Source organism: Hippocampus bargibanti, linkage group LG20 (genome assembly GCF_051943395.1).
Source record: "Hippocampus bargibanti isolate YZ-2025 linkage group LG20, ASM5194339v1, whole genome shotgun sequence".
Taxonomy (NCBI): Eukaryota; Metazoa; Chordata; class Actinopteri; order Syngnathiformes; family Syngnathidae; genus Hippocampus; species Hippocampus bargibanti.
Genome location: NC_142753.1, coordinates 3478994 through 3504199, shown reverse-complemented (window position 1 = coordinate 3504199; position 25206 = coordinate 3478994). Strand labels below are relative to the sequence as shown.

At 40.2% G+C, this 25206-nt stretch overlaps 1 protein-coding gene across 2 annotated transcripts in view; it reads right to left on the bottom strand.

Annotated features, from left to right (window-relative positions):
- trps1 (trichorhinophalangeal syndrome I) overlaps window positions 1–21380 on the bottom strand; it is a 119962-nt gene extending 98582 nt beyond the window's left edge. For both annotated transcript variants that reach the window (XM_089023255.1, XM_089023254.1), the window contains exon 1: window positions 21187–21380. The gene's annotated coding sequence lies outside the window, so the exon portion shown is untranslated. The remainder of the gene's footprint in view (window positions 1–21186) is intronic.
- Window positions 21381–25206: the final 3826 nt, after the last annotated feature.

The window sequence follows — 25206 nt, the reverse complement described above, 5'->3', positions numbered from 1 at the left end:
TATATATAACTATCTATCTATATATATATATATATATATAGAGAGAGAGAGAGAGAGAGAGAGAGAGAGAGAGAGAGCGAGAGAGAGAGAGAGAGAGAGAGAGAGAGAGAGAGAGAGAGAGAGAGAGAGAGAGAGAGAGAGAGAGAGAGAGAGATATCTCTTACTAAACATCTCTCTCTTATTAAACATCAAAACAAAACTGCTCATTTTGACACCAAAATATCCCAAAAAAATGGACAAATGGAAAAAAAATATGATCCCATTCGAATTAACAAGACTTAATCTTTAGTCATTCGATTGTACTCATTCAGCAAACCAATTACTGTATTTTCTGTACTATAAGGCGCACCTAAAAAAAGATGACCATTGACCATTTGCATCATAATCCTTATTTAAGGAAAATATTTTTAAATATGTCATTCGTTAAAGGTGCACCTTATACTCCAGAAAATATGGTAATTCCCACGACATTTTTTAATCATTGATTGATTAATATTAAATATAAATTCTTGATATTTATACTGCTGGTGACCTCAGTTTGAATACATACAAATATACAGTTGATTATCAATCTCAAACCTTATTCAAGAATTAATAACAAATGAATTTGTCACATGATTTGAGTCAGTGATTTCTTTTTTTAATTATGCATATTACTATTTAAACATATATATGGAGAAATATGTGGAATATACATATTTAACAGTATGACTTACCTCTGCTGGTCATCAGGTTATGAAAACATGCCTGGGCATCAGTTCTGTTCAAGCGGCCCAGTTAGGCCCCGGAGGTTTCTGCTCCGATAAGAATTGAGAGGGGAGGGGTGGGGGGTTTGGAAAAAAAGTAATAATAAAAAGAAAAAAGAAAAAAAAAGAAAAAGAAAAAAGTAAGAGTGGAGCTCTCCTTTCTCAACAAGGCCACATAACTCCACACAGGTCCACAGTGGCCAAACCTTCACCTTTTTTTTTGTTGGGAGGGGAGGGGTGTGAGAGGGGATGTGGGGGACTTTAGGAGGGTCTTAAACTCCACATGGCATCCGCTTGCTCTGGTCTACTGCTGCTGGTGCTGTTATGCGTCGCAGCCCGATGGAGCGTGTTGTAGATCCACGGGAGAAGTTTTAAAACAGGTGGCGGTCCAGTCTCACTTGTGGTTTAAATCCTTACTTGTCAAATTTGGTAGAGAAGGGGGGGGGGGCACCTTTAGCACCTGGAAGAAGGCAGAAACACAAATAGGTTTGACATTTTATATGAGGACAAATTTTACAGAAAAAAACCCCCACCCCACCCTCTCCCGCCAAGACTTGCAAATTGGTTGTCGTGCGGCAGAAGGAAAGAGTTTCACGCCACACTTCCAATTTGACTACAACGTAGACGGAGAGATCAAATCTATCGTACAAACGAGAGCCAGCCGGTGTCCAAATATGGCAGCCGGTAACGTATGTGGAAAACGATCGTAAAAGACGTGGGTCATGCGCCGTTTGGGGCCATGGTGCAGAAACAATACAATGAGTCATGTGACAGATTATCCAATCGATAGATAGATATCTGTTAGCTGGCTGGCTATCTAGCTGGCTATATATAAGCTATCTCTAAGCTGGCTGGATAGCTAGCTATCTATTAGTTATTAATTAGCTAGATATCTATTAGCTCGCTAGCTAACTTACTATCTATTTGAGTTATTCGGGGTTGAGTGAACACTGGTGCATGTGGCTGCCGCTGCTCACCCACAGAAAAACTGATCCTGTGACTGTAAAGTGACCGTGAGAGTTTTGAAAGGCGCTTATAAATTAAATAAATATTATTATTAATATTATTATTATTATTATTATTATTATTATCAATTCACAAAAAAATGATTTTATTCTATTAACTAATTCATTGCCATTTCTGAATTTATTCTGGATTTAAAAATATGATGTAGAGCGCCATTCACGAATGTGTTCAGGTTTTGTTTTTTCTTGCAGGGGTGGGGGGTGCAGATAAAGCGCTGGTCAGACTTCTGGCAATGCTGCCCCCTCTGCCACGAGGGGGCAGCATTTCCCTTTTTCCGTGTTAGTGATTTGTTCCAGCTTCAGCTGTTGTTAAAGCATTGTATTTTGTACGTTCGCCCCCATTTCAAGATCATATAACTCCAGACCCATATAATTTAGGAATTAACACTTTTTTCTCATGGAAGAAGAGAGTCTAATGTTTCTTACACAGAATGCAATCTCAATGTATTCCTAACACTCAATATTCGGTGGGTCCTGCAATTTAAGTGAAAATGACAATAACCCTGGCACTGGAGAGGACAGATCTTTTCACATCGTCTGGCAGTAAATGAGTTAAATATAGAATCAACTTTAAAATTATTGTATATACATTTAACGCTATCCATAACCTTGCCCCCACATACCTATCTGACCTTCAAATTTCTATTCCCTCTCGTTCCCTCAGATCCTCTTCCTCCTTCCACCTCTGTGTGCCCCCCTTGCCCGTCGCAGCACGATGGGGGACAGAGCTTTCAGCCGCTCTGCCCCTAAACTCTGGAACTCACTTCCTCCCAACATTCGTAACATGGATTCTCTTCCCACCTTCAAATCCCATCTCAAAACCCACCGATTTAAAATTGCATTTTCTGTGTAGCTCTTTCTATTGTTTGTATTTATAATTGTATTTTATTTATTGTATTCTATTTTGTGATTGTATTTTTTTTATTATAGTACCTATCCTTGTCTGTGACTGTAAGGTGTCCTTGAGAGCTTTGAAATGAGCTTAAAATGAAATGTATTATTATTATTATTATTATTATTATTATTATTATTATTATTAAACTATGAAACGTGTATGTGAGGAGCAGGGATGACTGTTGTCCACTTGGAGTTGCAATCTTCAGCTTCCACACTGTATGGCTTTTAAAAAGGTAGGGTCTATCCCGGTGAGTGACGTGGGTGTCAGAACGAGAGTGTCCTCTTAGCTGTTGTGAGTTCCAGTTTGCCACAGGTCGTTCACTGGCTAACTTTTTGCCCGTCTAGGAGTTAAATGCCATCAGTTGCATAAATGTGTTTGTTTTGTTATCGCTTTCTAATTTTCAATTTGAACTCTGTGTTTACAATCCGATGGCAAAAGATGATAATTTCTGCTGTAGGTTTGCCATACTAAGCCTCGCCGTGGCGCGAAAATCATTCCTTCCTTCCATGTGGCTCATTCCAACTTTTGTGTGGGTTGTAGAAAACAAAGGCGGCGCCCCATTTGCGATGGAGAGCGAAGTCATTATGTGAAAACGGATACGAGGCGTTTTTGGAAGAGAAACAGAAGACCGCTGGCGAGAAACAAAAATCAAGCGCATTATGAGTCATTACAGAAATTATGAGTCATTTTCGGACCTTCCCGTCTCAAAGCATTGATATGAGTGTGGTTTAGCGATATAGAAAAAAAGTGGTATTTTGATAGTACAGTGATAAAAAAATGCTTCAGTGTTTTGTACACTTGACCATAGAAACAAGATAAATTCTATTTCACAATTGGACAATTGGAAGTAGTCTTCAGCTGTTGTTAAATATTTTCTTTTAAAAACAAAAAACAGTTGAGTCATAAAAGTCCAATTTGTTTTATTTTTTTCAAGCAAGAAAAAATACATTTAATTTTTAAATAGTGTTGCTCACTATTTGGCTAGATACCTAGCTGTCTACTTCGCTAGCTATCTAGTTGGCTACCTACCTATCTATTAGCCAACTAATCTTGCTATCTAGCTAGCTATCTCACTGGCTACCTTGCTAGCTATCTATTTGCTAACTGGCTATCTAGCTGGCTACCTAACTAGCTATCTATTTGCTATCTATATGTTGTATATTAGCCCTCTGGCTAACTAGGTATCTATTAGTTAGCTATTAGCCAGCTAGCTAACTTTCTATCTCTGAGTTACTCCAGGTTGAGTGAACGCTGGCGTATGTGGCTGCCGCTTCTCACCCACAGAAAAACTTATCCTGTGACGGTAAAGTGACCTTGAGAGTTTTGAAAAGCGCTTATAAATGAAATGTATTATTATTATTATTATTATTATTATTATCTCATCTCATTTTCCGTACCGCTTATTCCTCATTAGAGTCGCGGGAGCCTATCTCAGCTGTCTTCGGGCACGAGGCGGGGGACACCCTGAATTGGTTGCCAGCCAATCGCAGGGCACAGAAAGACATACAACAGTCACTCTCACATTCACACCTAGGGACAATTTGGAGTGGTCAATCTGCCTGCCATGCATGTTTTTGGAGTGTGGGAGGAAACCGGAGGATCCGGAGAAAACCCACGTGGGTCCGGGGAAAACATGCAAACTCCACACAGGGAGGCCGGACCGGTACGCGAACCGGCGACCTCTCCACTGTGAAGCCGGTGTGCTAACCACTAGACTAGCCTCTATTATTATTATTATTATTATTATTATTATTATTATTATTATTATTATTATTATTATTATTATTATTATTATTTCAACTAAAATGCTCATTTTCTGAAGTTGGACAAAAGTCATGGACTGAAAAGGTTCAAGAAAAAATGACCTGAAGACAAATAATTTTGGGGGGCTTTAGGTTACGAAAATTTGTCTGATTTTATTCAATCCTGCCGTTTACCACCAGAAGAGCAGTGTGACGAGGTTTCATACCCCCAAAAAATCTTCATGCTTCTGGATTTGCAACGTGAGCACATAATCACTCAAGCCATTAGCCGCTAATGATTAGCGTCTTTTATAAAAGACAAAAAAAACAACGGGAAAATAAGTTTCTTTCCCGTCAAAGGTCGGAATAGTTTCCCCGTGGAGACCCGACGATGGGGTCTACCAGCTCCTCATTTAGTTCTTCTGCTTTTCTCTTTATCCGCCGCGTCTCCGGCGTGACTTATCTCCATCCTTTCCACTCATGTTCCTCTCCCAAGTTTTCAAATGTCTGTCTTTCCCATCAATCCATCACTGAGCTCTCGACAAACTTTCGCGTGATTCCTGCTTGTTTTTCCAACGTGCGAGTACCCGAGACAGGATCGCGCACGCTCACACCACCCGCATACGTCTTCCCACCACAGTACACCCATCGCCTCCCGTGCTCCGCAGCTGTGTGTGGTCCCTATCCGACTATAGGCTGTTACCTTGTGCCAGACGGGTCAGGGAAGCGTCGCTAGCCGATATACAAGGGAGAGGTGGTTGGGGGGGGGGGGGGGGGGGGGTAACTTGACTTGGTTGGAGGGTGGGGAGTAGGGGAAGGGTGTTTGTTTTTCTGTTTCCAATTTGGTCGGGCCCGGGAGGAACTCCACACTCCGCTCAGTCTCAAACGCGCCATTCATGACGGCCCGATGCACGTGATTACACACAAACACCGGCTCGTCCAGAACACCCACCCACACCCCCTCAGAAGGCGTGGCCAGGAGTACAGTTACCACCAAAATGCGCGCAAGTTGGTCGGCACCGCTCTCTGGATGTCGGACCAGTCAAGAGCGAATCTTGCACATCCGTTAGGCAGGACTGCAGAAACGAGATCATTAACTCATTCACTGCCAGACCATGTTCAAAAATGTGTCCACTCCAGTGCCAGGGTTTTGTCATTGTCCCTCAAATTACAAGATCCATAGAGTATTGAGTTTTAGGACGACAAAAACATTCAATGCGGTGTAAGAAACCTTAGACTCTTTTCTTTCATCAGAAATAATTAATTCCCAAGTTACAGTGATACCTTGGCTTATGAACTTAATTGGTTCCCAGACAGAGTGTGTAAGGCAAAAAGTGTGTATCCCAAAAACTATTTTCCCATAGGAAACCATTAAAATGAGAATAATCCGTTCCCAGGTACCCATCAAACATAATTTTCTACATTCTAATTTTCTAAGCGTTAAAGCTACACAAAAGATACCTTATTTTATGTATAATAAATGTGCTATGGTATTTTAATTAAAGAAATAAACTGTACTGTATAATTAAGTCATTGTATTTACCTGTGTGATGGTCGTTGATGGCTTGATGGAACGGATAGTTTTTTGCATAAAGTGTCTCAAGGAGCTCTGGGTTGTACATCTTGGAAGTTGTAATATTGCAACAGCAACAGATGCAAGCAGACACACTAGAAAGATCATTAATAGCTGAGCTAGAGTTATCTGAGCTAGTTATCTGAGCTAGTGTTATCTGAGCTAAAATTGGGGGCGGATATACAAAATACAACGCAATATTTGTTTATATAGCGCTTTAACAACAGCTGGACAAAACGGAAATGCTGCCCCCTTGTGGAAGAGGAAAAAACATTGCCAGAGGTCTGGCCAGCGCTTTGTCGGCACCCAAACATGGAAAATAAACAAAACCGGAACAAATTCGGGAATAGCGCTCCACATCATGCTTTTCAATTCCCGAATAAATTCGAGAATGGCAGTCAATGAATGAATTAATACAAAAACAGTCATTGATTAGTTTGGTGTTTACTTCGACTGGGATTGGTATGCGCTTTATCGGCGTCCCCTGCAAAGAAAAACCAAATCCCGAACAAATTTGGGAATGTAGCTGCACGTCGTATTTTCAATTCCGGAATAAATTCTGGAATGGCAGTGAATGAGTTAACCACAAAAGGCATTTTTTCATTGTTTTGAACATTTGAGGTCAGCTCCAAAACTATCAAACATGTCATTCACATCGTATTGATCAACAGCCATCGAAATGGCAATTTTCCATTTTTTTCATAATGCTGTATGTTTTTCATTTTTTTTATTATTATTTTTTAACCACCATAAAACTTTACAAACTACAGCACCATTAAACGCAGCCACAGCTTGAATGTGTCAAAAGGAATGAATATTTCAAGGAAGCCCCCGGTGTGAAAAACACAAAACTAAACAAGCATAAAAGTACTGAAACAATCTTTGGCCACGCCGCTTTAGTGCAACCTGCTCAAAGTTAAAAAAAAAAAAAGAAAAGCAAGATACTGAATCAAATTTATGGAATCCCATTTTACGAGCTGACAAGCAGACGCATCCCTGGCAGCGTTCAGGAAAAAAAAAACTTTGCTCAAACAAGAATAGCCAAATAACGTCTGCTTGTGCCCGTGGCTGCTGAGGCAGCCAGCTTTCCAACCTCGCAGTGGCCCAGACAAACACAAGCGTGTATTCAGTCTTGGCCACGCAGGTATAAATCAACAGGTATCTATCTCAGAAGTCGCTCATAAATTAAATATTTTTTTTTTTTTTAAGTTGAAAGAAATGAAACAAATTATAGAGGACAAACTTTTTTTTTTTTGCTGTTATCGTGGGTGTCATGGAAGGAACAAGTAGCGGGTATAAATCAACATGTTGATTGTTGACTCTCTGGCCTTCTCTATCTGCCTTTTTTCCCCCTTCAGAAATTATGGAAAACAAACCTAAATCGTGCCAGAGGAACTCACACACACACACACACACACACACACACACACACACACACACACACACACACACACACACACACACACACACACACACGCACACACACACATGCATACACACACACGCACACACACACACACAACACAAACACTTTTCTGTCTGGCTAATTTCAAAATATGACATCACTCACACACAAGACGTCCACAGAAAATGAAGGAAAGGGAAGAAAGCCGGACACGAGGCGCATATGCAGCGACACAACTCTTCGCCGCCTGTGTAAACACACAAACACGCACACTTTTCCACTCGCGCACAAGCGGACATTTCCTCCAGGGGTGCCCCCCCTCACCCTCTCCTACTCGCCACCGCCGCCCTCTCTGACTGACGGGAAATGTATCTCGACAAACTTAGCGCAGTTAGCTGGGCCACAATGTTGACTTGTATATTTCCTTTTTGCCGGGACAAGCCGAGTGCAGTTTCTCCGCTATCGGGAAGCGCGGTGATGTCAATTTCAGAGCGCAGCGTCAAAATGTGTCACTCGATCGTGAGTATTTGTGAGTTTTCTCGTTTCTAGATTGTTTTGACAAAGTCAGCAAAGGCCCTGTTATCAGACACATATCAATGATTACCGTATTTATAATAATAATAATAATAATAATAATAATAATAATAATACATTTGATTTATAAGCGGCTTTCAAAACTCTCAAGGTCACTTTACAGTCACAGGATCAGTTTTTCTGTGGGTGAGCAGCCGCAGACACACGCGCCAGTGTTCACTCAGATAGAAAGTAATAATAACTTACGGCTAACTAATAGATAGCAAATAGCTACCTAGATAGCTAATAGATAGCAACATGAGCCAGCGTTCAACCCAGAATAACTCAAATAGATAGAAAGCTAGCTAGCTAGCCAATCGATAGCCAACAGATACCTAGCTAGATAGCCGGCCAGCTAGATAGTGAATAGCTAGCTAGGTAGCTAGCTAGATAGATTTCCCGGTATATAGGGTGCAATGGGGTAACGGTAAAAGGTGCACACGCAATGAATGTTGAATTTTCAAACTATTTCCAGATATAAGGAACACCGGACTATAAAGCGCACTTTCAATGAATGAAAACAGTGTTCCAAATAGAAGGCATACCATATTGTAAGGCGCTACAGTAGAGGCTGTGGTTACGCAATACTTTTTCAACAGGGGTAAATGGAGTCGGCGGCTGCTGAAAGCAGTTGCGAGACAAGTTGCAATTCAATATTACTGTATTTTCCGATGTATAAGGTGCACCGGAGTATAAGGTGCATCCCCAATGAACGTTGAATTTTCAAACTATTTCCATTTTAAGGTGCACTATACTATAATAAAGGGGTCGGGAACCTTTTTGACTAAGAGAGCCATAAAAGTAAAATATGTTTTTCAGTGAGAGCCACACTCGGGCGCGCACGCACGCATGCAAACACACACGCAAAACGCATGCACGCGCGGTCACTTTTCAAGAAAATGTCAGAATGTATTATTTGGCTGATGACAACATACCTCCATTTTTTTTATTAATAAAATGGAGGTCCGAGAAAGTGAAACTATGTTTAAGAGAATAAAAGGATGTTTGCAATGTGTTCGTACAGCGAATTGCCTTAAGAGTTCCAAGACCAGTTGTGGCTTAATATGATGTCACATATCAGGCGCACCTGCATGGGGTGATCTTTGGAAGAAAATGAAGGCATTTGGGTGTGCCTTATACACCGGAAAATAAGTTAGCTTTAGTGCTGATCCTGTCGTTTGGTTGGTTTAATTTTCCCTTGAAAGTGGTCAGGGCTAACAATCATCAACAGACATGTTCAATATTTACGATAACAAAGCATAAAACATATTACTTGTCATATTATTTGTTATTTATTCATTTTTTGTTGTTTTGACTTCAAGATGTCGCCGCGAGAGTGGCTGCCTTTCCAGCAGTTCCTGTATTTTGTTTTTCTACATCTTTCTTTCCTTTCATTAATTTTCTGCTATGAAATGTCAATTTCTCCACTGCGAGACTAATAAAGATAAATCAAATCCAATGCAATTGTTGCGATCACACATCCCATGACTAAAACAACGAGAACTCTTAATAGACATGTTTCTTCCCTCTGTTTCAAGCATATTCATTTTCACAAATCACCCCAAAAGAATAAATAAAAACGTGCAAAAACAGTCGCGGTCTATGCAGCCGCCACCGGATATTACAGTACCCCCCTCAACTAATTCCATTTGAGCATCCCCGGCAGCAAATTCAAATTCAAGTTGAGTCTATTCAAAATATTTTTTGGGGGAGGAAAAGTGGGCCGCAAATAACTGTAATGGATGCTTCTTCGGATGTGGTTATTAAGCAGATTACATTTGCATAATCATCTGTAGACTTCCAATGGCGCTGGGCTTTAGATGCACTTCAATGCAGTTTCCTCTTGCCCGTGACACTTCCTTGACACATTTCACCCCCCCACCCGCAACCTCCATCCATATTCAGAAATGAAAACGGCAGAACATCAAACACTTTGCTCAAATTGCAGTGCGGGAATTAGCCGTAAAAATAAAATGAACGAAGAAAACGAGGGAGAGGTTGAGTGCATGAATGTCAACTTTTTTTTCTCCGCTCTCTAATGTTGTAATTTGTTCAGTTGTATATTTGCATAAAAAACTGTGTATTGGGGTGAGGGGGTTTAAGGCTATGTAAGCCCCCAAAGAATTAGCTTGCGTCACAATCGCCTCATTTGGTTGGGTTAAGATGGACGACTTAAACACAGTTAACGACCCCCTTCGTTGCAGAAAATATAAACTCCTCTGTGTAAAAAGACTTCTTAATGTAAGATATTCAAGACTAACAATTTAAATTATGTTTGTTTGTTTGTGTCGGTGAGGTGAAATAAGCCCCTGCGGACAAACGTGAGAGGACAATGCGGCAAATTTGAAACAGGAAAAAGCCTAAAAGCCATGCCGCGGAACAAACGCAGAGCATGCAACCCCCTTCTGTGCTGTCCTTCTTTGACACACACACACACACTCACACTCACACACACACACACACACGGATTTTTAAAAGTCAGCCATAAAGTTTTTTTGACAAAAGCGTGTGATCCACCCCCACTTCCTCCTTCTTTCACTCGTCTATGCTAATGAGCTCCTCACTTACCCATCTGCCCTCCCGCACTTCTTACCTTAAACTCAAATGTGTCCCTTTTTCATTTTTTCTTAATATCAGCAAACACATACATCCTCCTTCCTGGTTGCTAAACTTGAATGGCCAGCAAGGACGTCCAACTTCCACTTATTTTTGTCTCTTACTTTTCTTTATTTAACAAAAAAAAGGAAGAAAAGATTGGTCATACCACCCCTCTTTGACCGTACATTCTCCCCCACACTCTAACACTGTAGGCCTGCGACACCCGCCACTTCGTCTCCCTACTACAAAGACCCCCAGATGTGTGTCCCTCTTCATTTCCATTAAAAAAAAGGATAGGGGGACCACCTCCCCTCTTGTGCTTGACATCCCTCTTTCCACACAAACACACACAACTAAACTTATTAACACAGAAAAGCAAGACAAGCAAGTGCACTGATGTCATTTTGTAGGGACTGGACAAAAAAGGGGACATTATTAGAGAGTAGTGTCTTGTTTTCAAACATTGCCAAAAACATTTTGTATTTTTACAACAAAAACATGCAAAAATCAGCGTAGGGTGCCAATGCGTAAGCGGAACAATCGCGGCTCGGAATTGAAGTGGATTTACAGTACGTGGGATAGGAGATGTGAGACAATTTCTGGATGCTCCAGCTAAGTGTTTGCTTTTAACATTTAGCTTGTATCAGATTTCACCATGATCTCCCTGGATCCACTGGTGAAAAGGATGCTTTGATCCTCTCCTATTTTATCTAGAACTACTTCATAAATCAAAAAGGGTGCAGAAAGTGCTCAAAACTGAAGACGGTGTGTTCTTTGTGCTGTCACATTACAGTAAAGTCTCGTTATATCGATATTCTCGGGAGTCCGAAAAAATATCGATTTAACCGGGACAATCGATATATCCGACCCTGCGCACATGTAATGTTCTCCTTGCGTTCATAGAAATAGTATCGTAATAAGCGGTACTATCGATATAACCGATATCGATATAACGAGACTTTACTGTATTATTATTATTTTATTTTTTTTGACTTCATGATGGCGCCTCGAGATTGGCGCTATCAGCTCCTGTATTTTGTTTTTCTATTTCCGCCTTTTCTCTTCCTTGCATAACTTTAATGCTGTATAATGTACATTTCTCCACTGCGAGACCCATAAAGGCTAGTCCAATCCAATCCAAAAACACACCTTGAATGCACAAAGCGACTGCAAACGCATCACAGTGAGGCATGCAAATATTCAAATTCCAACTGAAGTTTCAAGAAGGTGAACACATTATCGGGAAAATGTTCATAAATGATTACGGATTATTTTTTTAATTTCATTTATTTGTGAAAATGTCCCAGCCATTTCAATAGTTAACACGGTTCCTGCTTGTTCTCACCGTGGCCCGTCTTTCCGTCAAAGCGAAGCAGGAGTTTGCCAAAAACTCTCCCTTCAAGCGGGAGCAGCGCACAGCACGTCAATGAGCGTGGCTGTTGTGAGCGCTGAGCGCGGCAGCTAATGGTTACATAACTGAGTGATTGGTAATTGGCCACATTAGGACAAGAAAGACAGCCCTCCATCCTGTCAGAAGGTGTCGGGTCGTAAATATTGTTTTGAAATGAATTAGCCATTTTCACAAGGTCATCATGAAATTTTGCTTCCTTTGAGCCATTTGGAAGCTAAACAAAGTGCAAACTTAAAGGACAATCGACGTCTCTGGACAAGTTGTGTCCAATCATTTGTGCATCACAAAAGAAAAGCGAATGTTGGCGGATGCCAGTGAGTCACAATCTTAATTGTGTTACAAAATACTTGCTCTTTGTCACGGTGAAGGTATCTATTTTGAGCGTTCCATTTCCTTGATTCATCCAAAAAATGTCGCTTCCAAGTAATGTTTCTAATCCAGACCTGGAAAAAAAGCTTAAAATTGACCTTCTGGCATATTTATGATGGTGATTAAACCCAAGTTTTTAGTCCATTTGGAAAACAAAGGGCACGGGTCCAATACTTTTGAGAGGAATTTTATTTTAAATAAATAAATAAATAAATGCTACATGGGGAGAAATTGCAAATTTTATACAGCGCAATCTAAAAATCTACTTGAAGCCAAGTTAGTGGGCTACGAACTTCTGCCAAAGTTCATGTTCATGGAGAAAAAGGCCTGAGGGCATTCGCTCTAACTAACCGCACTTTCTGCCTTATTGGGTTTTCTCGGAGGGTCTTTGTCAAAATGTCATGCAGGAACCAGAGGCAAACTGAGAGAACAGGCCAGGATCAGCAACCGGCTCTGTTTTCGCCACCCCCCCCAAAAAAAAAGGTTTCAAAAATAAATTAAAAAAAAAACTAAAACTAAAACAAAAAAAAGCTGTCATTTCAAATCAGTGCTACAATTACCCGGGACAACATAAAACGTCTGCGCCTTGTTCCGTAGACAGAATGGCTGACCGGCCTATTTCTGAGAGGACCAAGACGGCGTTGAAACGGTCGCCAGATGTTTGTCGCCAGACGATAATGCCAAAGGGTTTGAAGCGTTTTGTGTGCGTGCGATCAATGATTTAAAAAGCAGCTGAAATGCATCCTCCTTTCTCAGCAGGTACTCATTGTAACACTTGAGAACACCTGTCGAGCATTACGGTTCAAAAACACACGTCGGGTGAACTTCCAATTTATCTCAACGGTTACATTCCAGCAGACCTGCAGACCCGTTGAGGATAACCGACACCATTTTTTGTTTCCTAACTGACATCAGAAATACGTTCATAGCATCTAAAATACCCAAAACATGCAGTATGATATTTTTAGTCAAATGCAAAACACCAATAAAAAGGACTAAAGTGTCCAAAAGCTGCAAAAAAATGAACCCGTAAGTGGCTAGTTTCAGAAGGTCCCGCTCCCTTGTTCGTGGTGTCACGCGAAGACGTCTTGCCTTGCTGGGGAATCAAAATAATGGCTTCCGATTCGGAGAATATGCTTTCTTGTTACTCATCCAGTTATGAATATGATTCAAATAGTTCTGAAGAGGAAAGCATACATGTTTGCAATCGATTAAATAATTTATTCCGTGTCATTTTGATGTATCTGGGGGGGAAATATAGCACCCAAAAAAGGCAGAAGATGGCAACAAAGCTCCGTGGAAATGGGCTGATTTTTTTTCCTTTGAATTTTTGTCAACGAATATCAAATAGTTGCTCTGTGCAACACACAACGATTCACCATCGCGTTATTTATGTGTTTTCCTTCTAATTTCGTCATCAACACGGACAAACACGAAGTTTTCAGACCAAACAAAGTACCGCAAAATGCATTGACGTGATGAAAGGACTGCTACAGTGTGTCCTTTCTCGGTCAGGGGCGTTCCTTCCGTGACGTGAGGACTCGTAACCAACTCAAAAACAAGACTTCCGGAATATTCAGCGCGAGTCTTAAAATGTAAAATATAGCCATATGCGGTGAAATATTTGTAAAATACGCTCAGTAGAAGTCATTTGAAGCAATTTTACAAATTATGGACACAACTTGTCCAGAGACGTCGATTGTCCTTTCAGTTTGCACTTTGTTTCGCTTCCAAATGGCTCAAAGGAAGCAACATTTCATGATGCCCCCCCAACCTGAGAGTAGGGACCTATCATAGCCATGTCCGGCGCCACCATGTCTGGACATTAGGGATATATAAATAGGGCCGATACGACCAGTCAGACTTTAGTTCGCTGACGAAGCCTCTTGGATAGGAGGCGAAACGTCCGAAACCTTCACTTTTGTACAGATGACGGCTGAAGAAACCTTCTCATCGATGGACCACTCCTGTACGACTGAGAGCTTACACAGACGTATTATTATTATTATTATTATTGTTATTATTCCTTCAAGTCCCATTTCAAAACCCACCTATTTAAAATTGCATTTTCTGTGTAGCTTTCTCACTCTTGTTTCTATTTATAATTGTATTTTATGTATTGCATTGTATTTTTGATTGTATTTTATTTATTATAGTACCTATGCTTCTCTGTGACTGTAAAGTATCCTTGAGAGCTTTGAAGGGCACTTAAAATGTAACGTATTATTATTATCATTATTATTATTATAATATTTAATTATTATTATTATAATTAATAATTATTATTAATATTAAAACCTGGCACTGGAGTCTGACAGTGAATGAGTGAAAAATTAAGTGCATTCATTGAGATGTGTTTCCCCCGCATTGTTACGGTACCATTAAGGGTTCGCTTGGCAACGTGGAGTCATCCCACAATGATTTGCCGACAACACCAATGATGCCATGAGACTGTAATTGTGACGTCATCAATATATTGCAACAAAAACATTTCTGAAATGTCATAGGATGTTTCTTCGGGTCAAGTTGAAATAACGTGTGGTGCTCACGCAAAGTGGCAATGAGACGAAAGCACTTGGACGAACAAAAAATGTTGACGACTAAGAATACGACCTTCAACGTCAAATACCTGCATTCAAATATGTCCATAAAGGAAACAGGCAGGCACAATGAAGCACTTGAGGAAGGTGGTGGTGGTGGGGGGGGGAGTGATGATAACTGAGTAATTTTCCCATCAGCCTTTTCGGGTTCCAACAAAAAGAAACAACTTGAAAATTACATTCGGGCCACTTGCGCTTCGGTCACATTTTCCAAAGCTAATTTCACAGTCTCACTGTCAGATGGCTTAATGTGGGAAAGAAACGAGGGGAAATTACCATCAGGGGCGTTGCACTCACGAGGGGGGAGAGTGCCGAGTTCTGTCATAAGAACTCATAACACAAGGGCATGAATATCTTAATTGTGCATTGATGAGCTTGAACGGCGGCGGCGCAGCGTTTTGACACTCTGCAGAGGCTTTTTGGGCCCAAGACGAAAGCCACACTTGGAAAGAATATAAACATGCGCTAATGTACTGCACCAGACAAGAGTCCAAATGAAATTTGCTAAGAAATGTGTGCGGCATTAACGCTCGATAAAATCGCTCGCAGCTCTTTTGTCTGACGATTGGCAAGTAAGTGGAAATGGGACTTGGGGGTCCATTCTGGGGCATGACCATGGGGACGATCTTAAAAGGGGGACAAATGGATCTTTCTGTTGCAAATTGAATGAAAAACAAAAACATGACATTACCAGGAATTCAAAAAAAAGCGAGAGGAAGATATAGACAGAATAACAAAGATGTGCTCAAATGTGTCAATTACTGCACATATAAGCAAGAAGGTGTTTTTTTAGAATACATGAAGTAAATTCCAAATGTGCTTTAAAACAGACTGGTTACAGTTTGAGTCAAAATTTTCTCGAACGTATGAAATAACGTGCACACCGAGATCAGCTATTCTCGATTCTCCTTTATCGAGCGCCTGCAGGAAATGATTGAGGCTATCCGTAGTTCGGTCACTTTCCAAATCAGGGTGAATGGTATTGTTATAATACAGAATCAACTTGAAAATTATTCTTTAAACATTTAAAGCTATCCACAACCTAGCCCCCCCATACCTATCTGACCTTCAAATTTCTATTCCCTCTCGTTCCCTCAGATCCTCTTCCTCCCCCCACCTTTGTGTACCTCCCCCCCTGCCCATCTCAGCATGATGGGGGACAGAACTTTCAGCTGTTCTGCCCCCAAACTCTGGAACTCACTTCCTCCCAACATTCGTAACATCGATTCTCTTCCCACCGTCAAGTCCCATCTCAAAACCCACCTATTTAAAATTGCATTTGCTGTCTAGCTCTTTCTCTTGTTTCTATTTATAATTGTATTTTATTTATTGTATTCTATTTGTGATTGTATTTTATTTATTATAGTACCTATGCTTGTCTGTGACTATAAAGTGTCCATGAGAGCTTTGAAAGGCGCTTAAAATGAAATGTATTATTATTATTATTATTATTATTATTATTATCACTTTGCTAATGTGAAATGTAAATTTCTCCACTGCGAGACTAATAAAGGCAAATCCAATTATTATTATTATTATTATTATTATTATTATTATTATTATTATTATTATTGTTGTTGTCATTATCATTATCATTATGATGATGATTATGATGATGATTATTATTATAATTACGATGATGATGATGATGATTATTATTATTATGATTATTATTATTATTATTATTATAAAACGTTGAAAAAAGGAGAGCGGCAAAAAAATAATAATAATAATAATGACATTTGTGGGAAAGCAGGAGATTTGGCTCTCTAATCGTGAGGTGTCAGTATTGTGGTCAAAATCTAGAGTCTCCTGACCAAATTGTGATACTTGTATGCCCTCACAATTCAAATAGTCATCAAGTGCAATCCGATACACATCTGCACGTCACACACGTCCACATATAAAGCACAAAGTACCTACACGGACGGATAGAACCATAAAATCCATGAAACTGATGACTCAACATTTGAACAGCCATTTGAAGAAGCAGCAAGACGGCAAAAATATTTGAATTCTCCGCCTGTGGCTTTCGGATTAGTCTATGTTCTAATTAACCCCATTGCCCGTTTGTTTATATCACAGGTGTCAAATCCGGCCCGCCACATCATTTTTTTCGGCCTGCAAAAGCAAGTCAAACCTGTGAAATTCCATGCTTGCTTGATCAAATCCTAACCAAATCATTTTCAATCATTTCATATTTTTGGATGTAAACCACAATAACAGATTTGAAAACGAGTTTTTCATTAATTTGTTGTGCGCTGTATGTGTAATATGTGGAGGGGATGAAACATTCTAATGGCTTCCTCAAATTCACAACGGCCCTCGAGAGGAAACCATAACTACAATGTGGCCTGCGGCAAATAATGACTTTGACGCCACAGGTTTATATGCAATATTGCAAATGCAAGGTCCCTGGGATGAATTTTTAAATGTCATTCTTAAGCTGAAAAAAAAGTTATCAAAGCACTGATGGAAAGTTCCAAATAGTTTCTTCATAAATGACTAACATGTTTAAACATACTGTCAGATGATGAGAAGGTTTCTCCAGCCGTTATTTGTACTTCTTTGAAGGTGTCGTACGTTTCGCTTCTTATCCAAGAGGATTCGTCAGCGAACTATTTTTTTTTTGGGAGGGCGCGGCTCAATCCGCAGTACATATGCACCTAAAAGCTAGCAACCACTCATTTGACGACAATGAGGTTAAAATCTTAGCGAAAGAAAATAGATGGTTTGAAAGGGGAGTAAAAGAAGCTATTTTCATAAAACAGCAAAACCCTTCACTAAATCACCATGGTGGGGTGAGGTTTAATTTGGTTCGTTCGTATAACATACTTCTTAGGCAACATTGGCTCAGTTATGCTGATGAGGTGATACCAGGGCAAATGGGGCAATCAGGCCAGTAATAGACCCCATAATCAAGCAGGACAATATAAGTAATCAGTCAGGACAATAGAAGTAATCAGTGTAGCCTCAGGGAATAGTCCTCTGCTTCCCCCCAACCTGAGAGCAGGGACCTATCAAAGCAGAGTCTGGCACTGCCACGTGTGGACAGTCGGGATAGTCGCCAGAAAAAAAATGGTTCGCTGACGAAGCCTCTTGGATAAGAAGTAAAACATCCGACACCTTCAAAGAAGTACAGATGACGTCTGAAGAAGCCTTCTCATCGATGGACTACTGCTGTACGACTGAGAGCTTACCCAGACATATTGTCACATTCAAACGTCGAACGGGGCCAGCAGTAATGCCTACTTGCGCACCGCATCATCCCACCCCCCTAACGCCGGGCTGCGACCAAAAAACAAACGCGCGGCAGGCCGCAAAATCACTCCAGTTGTTCCTCCGTGTCGTACAGCGCGTCAAACCGTCAATAAAATGATACATTCCAAGCGCTTCGCCACTTTCCCCTGCTCGCTCCCGTGTGTCCGAGCCCCTTCGCTCTTGTCTCCCACACAACCAGAAAACTTTCTCCTCAGCCCAGTTGCACCGCAGAGGCTTCCACATCTTGCAGCCATATGAGTAATGCGTGGTTGTCTCCATAATACGCACACACACAAAAGTGCTGTGTTCTCTTCCCACACACATACGGGAAAGCGTTTTATAAGCAGACGTTCTATTTAAGAGGTCATCAACTGGTTTGAGGTTTAATAGTGGCTTCGAACAAGGCCGTGAGACAATAATATACAGCGTCGGAACAGAAAAGAAGCAATATTTGACATTGTTATGGAGAAACTTTCAGTGTGGTGGATTTTAACGAGGGATTATGTGAAACGTGTCAGGAGGTTAGGCGAAAAGGACAAGGTTTGTTTTAAAAAAAATAAAATACAAAAGTTGCTTGACCACCTTAACCTGAGGAGCTGTGACTACTGTATGTCTATTGAGTTGAATTTTAATCCAGATTATTTTTGGGGTGGAGGAGGTATAATCAATGAAGTTACAATATTTTCTGGATAAACTTAAAAAAAAAGCCAATTGAATCAGAGAACAAAAAGGTGCTTTACATTGAATGTCAAGGATTTAAAATGCATTTTCCATGATTAAACTTAAAAAAACACACCTGAAACGTTTTTTTTTTTTCAGAACGCCAGTAATAATAATAATACATTTCATTTATAAGCGCCTTTCAAAACTCACAAGGTCACTTTACAGACACAGGATGAGTTTTTATGTCAGTGTTATCTTAATTGACACCATCAAATAAAAAGACAAACAACGTCTACTTATTTTCTGTCAGTTTGGGACAAAAAAAGAGAAAACTGAAAATAGGGATATACTTCCTTTTCATGAGAAACAATCGTTTTTAGGAGATATTTTCCTTCATTGAAGTCACTACTTTTTCCTCCCAACTCCAAAAAGGTTAACATCCATTTCCACAGAAAAACAACGAGATTATTTTTTTTTAATTTGAAACATTAAAAAACAACAATGTTGATGTACAAATATAAGCTTTCCGTCGGACAATATGTCGTATAGTTCAATATTTCCAGTATTCAAATATCCATCAATGAACATGAAAACGTTTTCTGTCTGTCTATGTAAGATATTTTTTTTCATCACTTGTTTTCCGTTTTTGTGATTATTTATCAAAAACAATCAGTTACAAAACCAAACTTCCTCCAACTTCGCATCTTTCACACATTGTCATGTATCTCAACTCTCAAACAAACGGATCAAAATAGCAAAGTTGACTTATTTTGAAATTGGGCATATTTGGTTACGAGTTTTAAACATTTAAGATGCCGAGACACAATCGATATTTTTTTTTCTTCTCAACATGACACCATTAACCCAACTAGGACAAGTTTTTCTTTGAGGGCGTCATATAAAAGCCGACAAAGTTAAAACGAGTGAAATTGTTTTATTACACGCTATCGATGAGAAGGTGTCTTCAGCCGTCATCTGTACAATTTTGAAAATTGAAAATTCAAAATTGTACAGATGACGGCTAAAGAAACCTTCTCATCGATGGACCACTCCTGTACGACTGAGAGCTTACACAGACGTATTACACGCTATCATTTTCCGCAGCGATCTTCCTGAATTTCTTTTTAGTGTTAACCAATAGATGCATTTTTTTGTTGCTGTCCATTTCTATAAAACAAAATGCATAGAAAATGTGGCTGAAACATGTTTTTTTTAACTCTCAGACACTATAACTAACTTTTTACAGCTCTGCAGGCTCAAACGACGGATGCTTCAGATCGTATCTAAAAACGCAGCATGTGGAAATACACATTTTGCTTTGGATAGTTGTTTACTGTTGTTCTCAATGAAAAAAACGAAATTTTGAAATTCTTGAAATTGTAAAAATGTGCACATGCTTTATTGTGCTACTCCAAATTTTGCAGGATTTACATGTTCTGCGTGATCTGTAATAAGGTCTAAGATGCTGTAGCGTTGGTCTTTTTTTAAACTACAACTACACATTGATTGGTGAAAGGTGTTTACTGAAAAACAACCCCATCCTTTTTCTTCTCCATATTTCATATGCAAAAATAAATATTGAAAATGCTTTTTCCGGGTACATTGGTGATATATTTTAAAGCCAATTTACTGCTTTCCTCCAGAGCTTCAATGACATAGGGTGAGCTTTTGAATCAACTCCTGAAGGTTAAGGTTATCGATGCATTAAAGTGGGTGCACATGAGCACTTCTGTTTTTCTTTTTTGCAAGGGGGGGAAAAGGGGGTGAAGCGGTGACGAGAGAACTGTGGAAGGACTGTGTTTAAAAAGCCTTGCTCGCAGTGTGTGCCTCATTGTGCTGGCCTCGCATACTCGGCTCTCCCCACAGAGTTGTCATGCCTACCCCGGGCTCCCTTATCTCAAAGGAACATCACACTTTCTTACCACATGGGAGGAATGAAAAGAGGAAAGGGGGGTTAGGTTCGTGAAGGTGGCATTAGATTGGGGGAGGGGGGGGGGGCTGTTGAGTAAAGTTGATTGCAAATAAAACACTTTGGGGCATCCATCATGCAAAGTTGAAACAAACATTAGGCCGTTATGAGTTTCACTTTCAAAGCTGATAAGGGGGGAAATGGGGGGGTAACAATCATGGTCCATACCCCCCCCACCCCACCCCACCCTTCCTCAAGACCCAACAATGAAAGAGGTGCAAAACAAGTGCTTTGATCCAAGAAAGCACTATTTACCGGCACAAAAAAACTTATCAATGAAAGCAACGTCAACAACTCGCACATTGATGGGGGGACTCTGTTAAAAAGAGAAGACAGGCAAGAAAACAACCTACTACTTGTGAGGCGACCACAACCGCGTCTGTCCGACCGCCGCGTCTGGTCTGGTCCCGCCGCGGGCTCCCCGGCTCACTTTGACGGCCAAGCGGTAGCAGCCTGAATCGTAACCCCCTCCTCCCGAACCAGAAGCCCCCTTTTCGCTCGCGCACTTTGTAATGCTGTCCCGAACGAAAATGTGAGCTGCCATGTGAATTCAAAGCTTTCCTGACTCCCTCCTCCTCCTTCTCCTCCTCTCTTTTTTTACTTCCCTCCCTCATCCAGCAGCTCGCCGTTAGTTACATAAGTCGCCAGGCGGCCGTGCGTAGTCGTAAAAGCAGCGATGCATCAAGACCTGCCCCGTCCGGACCGGTTGTTCGACGGCAATACACTGAACTTACCCTTCGTCTTTGCTGATAGTTTTACGGGGGTTTCTTACCTGTTGATTCGGAGAACAACAACATTAGCTTCTTTTTAGCTCCATGCTAAAGATGGAGCTAGCTCCTGGGGGGGCTCGGCAAAGCCATCACAAACGCAGGCTTCTCGTCTCTTTCTTTGTAGTTTTTATGTTGTTTGGTGGTCGCGTGCTGTGTGTCTCTCTGTGGTTGTCTTTTTTCTGTCTTTTTTTAAGAAATAGTTTAAGTACAGCAAGCCATGCGGGTTAGATGGGGGATCGCATTAGGTACCATTTGCTACTCGGCCCGACAAAAGAGGAGCAGGTTCCGATTTTTTTATAATTGTTTTTGTTGTTATTTTTAGTTCGGCGTGGAGATTTTGTCGCTTTTGCTGTGACAGGACATCTCTGCCGTTTTTTCGCCGGAGGTGTGACGTCATAAGAAGAAGACACAGCTGCAGCTCTATTAATAACAAGGAACTATCCGAAGTGACTCTTAAAGGGACACGCACAGCCTTGTGGGACAAAATGCCCACGTACACGAATGACGACGAAAAGTGACAAGACATGATTCCATACTTTTGATTTCAAATACAACCGACTTTTTTTTGTCAAGTGTTGTCATTCAGTCAAGTAATTTTTCAGTGGCAAGCACTGACACATTCACCTCAAATGAAAAGACCACCCACGTTCCCCTCAATGTAGTCGCATCAACTTTTCAGTCAATTGCAACACACAGTTTTGACTGAGAATCATATTCGGTTTACGTGATACTTATAGGACATGCTCTGTTTGAGCGTGAGGTGCCTAAAATTGTCTGACTTCCAACATACTGGTGTCTAGGGTCAGGTGAACTTTACTGACCTTAATTCCAAAGCAACTGAACTCTGGCACCTCCTTTATTTTTTCATTCATTTATCCATTTAGGTAAAGCAATTCAGAACAGATTGACATTTGCAATGCCAGCTTTGCAGCTACGACACCTGAGAGAAATAATTGATATGCAGTCAGATTATGAATGAATCATGCTAAAAATGAATGAACAGCTGGAGGAGCAACGCCATGTTCTCAGTATCTCTATTTCATTCAAGAAATCAGACAAAGCGACTTGTAGCCACACTATGAAACTAATTAATTAATTAAAAAAAAGACCAGAAATGAGATATATTTACCTAAAGACTGATTCTTCAAGGGGACATACTGGTAACAAATTCAGCTCAAAACGCAGCTACTAAACTACATAAAAGGCTGTGACTGAAAGAGACACATTGTTGTGTGATAAATTGACTTTACATTAAAGTTCAGACTAAATCATCTTCAAGGCCAATACATTAAATAGAGACTCCTGCAGTGTCAGGGACCTATGACAAACTTTTAGTTCATGCGCATACTAAATCACTTCAGGGCTAAGTGAAATAGTGCCTCTTAAACGACAAACTCAGTGATACAACTCAAATGAAACCACTTCAAAACACACTAAAATCAAGACCAGCTCTTAAAGTGACACACACTGAGTAAAAAAAAATCATCCAGAATCACTTATGGGCAGATACAGCCAGGATCGACAGGCACACACAACAAAGTAATTATTACTGTGCCGACTGTCATTTATACAATGAAGACTAACTCCGAAAAAACATAGCATACACATAGCATACACATCAAGACAAGTCAAACTAAATTACCACGACTTCAAAGAGTGACTCTCGCAGAGACATATGACTCATGATAGATACCTCGAAGGCTAATGCAAGAAAAACAGGCTCTCAGGCACACACGCACACACACACACACACACACACACACACACACACACACACACACACACACACACACACACACACACACACACACACACACACACACACACACACACACACACACACACTGCCTAAATACCTCAAAAATAAAGGTGGACATTGAAAAGCACACATTCGCGGTCGAGATGGCTGGGATAGGCTCCAGCACTCCCGGTTACCCTTATGGGGACATTCGACTCAGCATGATTCCGACTTTATCTTGGTTTCACTCCCTGATACTTTCTTCTATCTTTGTGACTGCTTTATTTCCTGTATATGATAGCTGTCCATGTTAAGCGCTTTGTTACAGCTTCAACTGTTGTTAAAGCGCTATATCAATCAATATGTATTGTATTGTATTGTATTGTATTGTATTGTATTGTATTGTATTGTATTGTATTGTATTGTATTGTATTGTATGAAAGTCAAAGTCATCTTTATTGTCAAATATGCTAACATGCATGACATACAGCACAGATGAAATTACTGTCCTCTCGGACCCAGCATACAAAGCACTTATAATGACTTTAACAAACGTAATAAACATGAAAACCCCAATTTCCCATCTTGGGAAACAAAATAAAATAAATAACAAATAACAAATATGACAACACAAAGTATTTGTATTGTATTGTATTGTATCGTATTGTATTGTATTGTATTGTATTGTATTGTATTGTATTGTATTGTATTGTATTGTATTGTATTGTATTGTGGTACATCGAAAAATGGATGAAATAAGACTGGGACGAAAACCAAGAGTGACACAGCTACGTTTTCTTTTAGTAACACTTCACCGCCACTAATTTGACCCAAGTTGATGTCAAGGTTTTGGACATTGATTTTGGATTTTTTTTTTATTAAGTTGGAGAGAGGTGGTCCAGACGCTCCCCAATTTACGAATGAGATACGTTCCGAACGGTCGTTCGTAAGGTGAATTTTTTTCGTAAATTGCTTCAGTGCAATATTTTGCATGGAACGTATGTTTAAGGCTTATATAAGTATGTATAAGGTTTATATAAGTATGTTTAAAGGACAACCGACGTTTCCGGACAAGTTGTGTCCATAATTTGTAAAATGGCTTCAAATGACTTCTACTGGGCGTATTTTAATAAGATTCCACAGCATATAGCTATATTTTAAGTTTTAAGACTCGCGCTGAACATTCAGGAAGTTTTGTTTTTGAGTTGGTGACGAGTCCTCACGTGACGTCAGAAAAGGACCGCCTCCTGACCGTAAAAAAGACGCATTGTAGCGTCTTTCCATCACGTCAATGTATTTTGCTGTACTGTTTTTTTTTTTTAACCGTGTGTTACATTCAAAAGCTGCCAGCAGAGGGAATCCAAGCTCCATGGAAATCATTTATCAGCCTGTGGAAACGGGCTGATTCATTCCTCACAGGTCAGTGGCCATTTTGTTGCCTCTTTTTGGGTGAGACATTCTCCCCTGCCCGTTTGCCTCAAAATGACACGGAATAAATTCTTTAATCGATTGCAAACATGTATGCTTTCCTCTTCAGAACTATTTGAATCATATTCATAACTGGATGTGTAACAAGAAAGCATATTATCCGAATCTGAAGCCATTGTTTTGATTCTCGAGCAATGCAAGACGTTTTGGCGTGCCGTCACGAACTGGGGGCGGGACTTTCTGAAAATGCCCAATTCGCAGCTCAATTTTTTGCAGATTTTGGACACTTTAAGTCATTTTTATTGGTGTTTTGCATTTCACTAAAAATATCATACTGCGTGTTTTGGGTATTTTAGATGCTATAAAACCTTTTTCTGATGTCAGTTAAAAAACAAAAAAGTGACGTCGGTTGTCCTTTAAGGCTTGTATAAGTAACC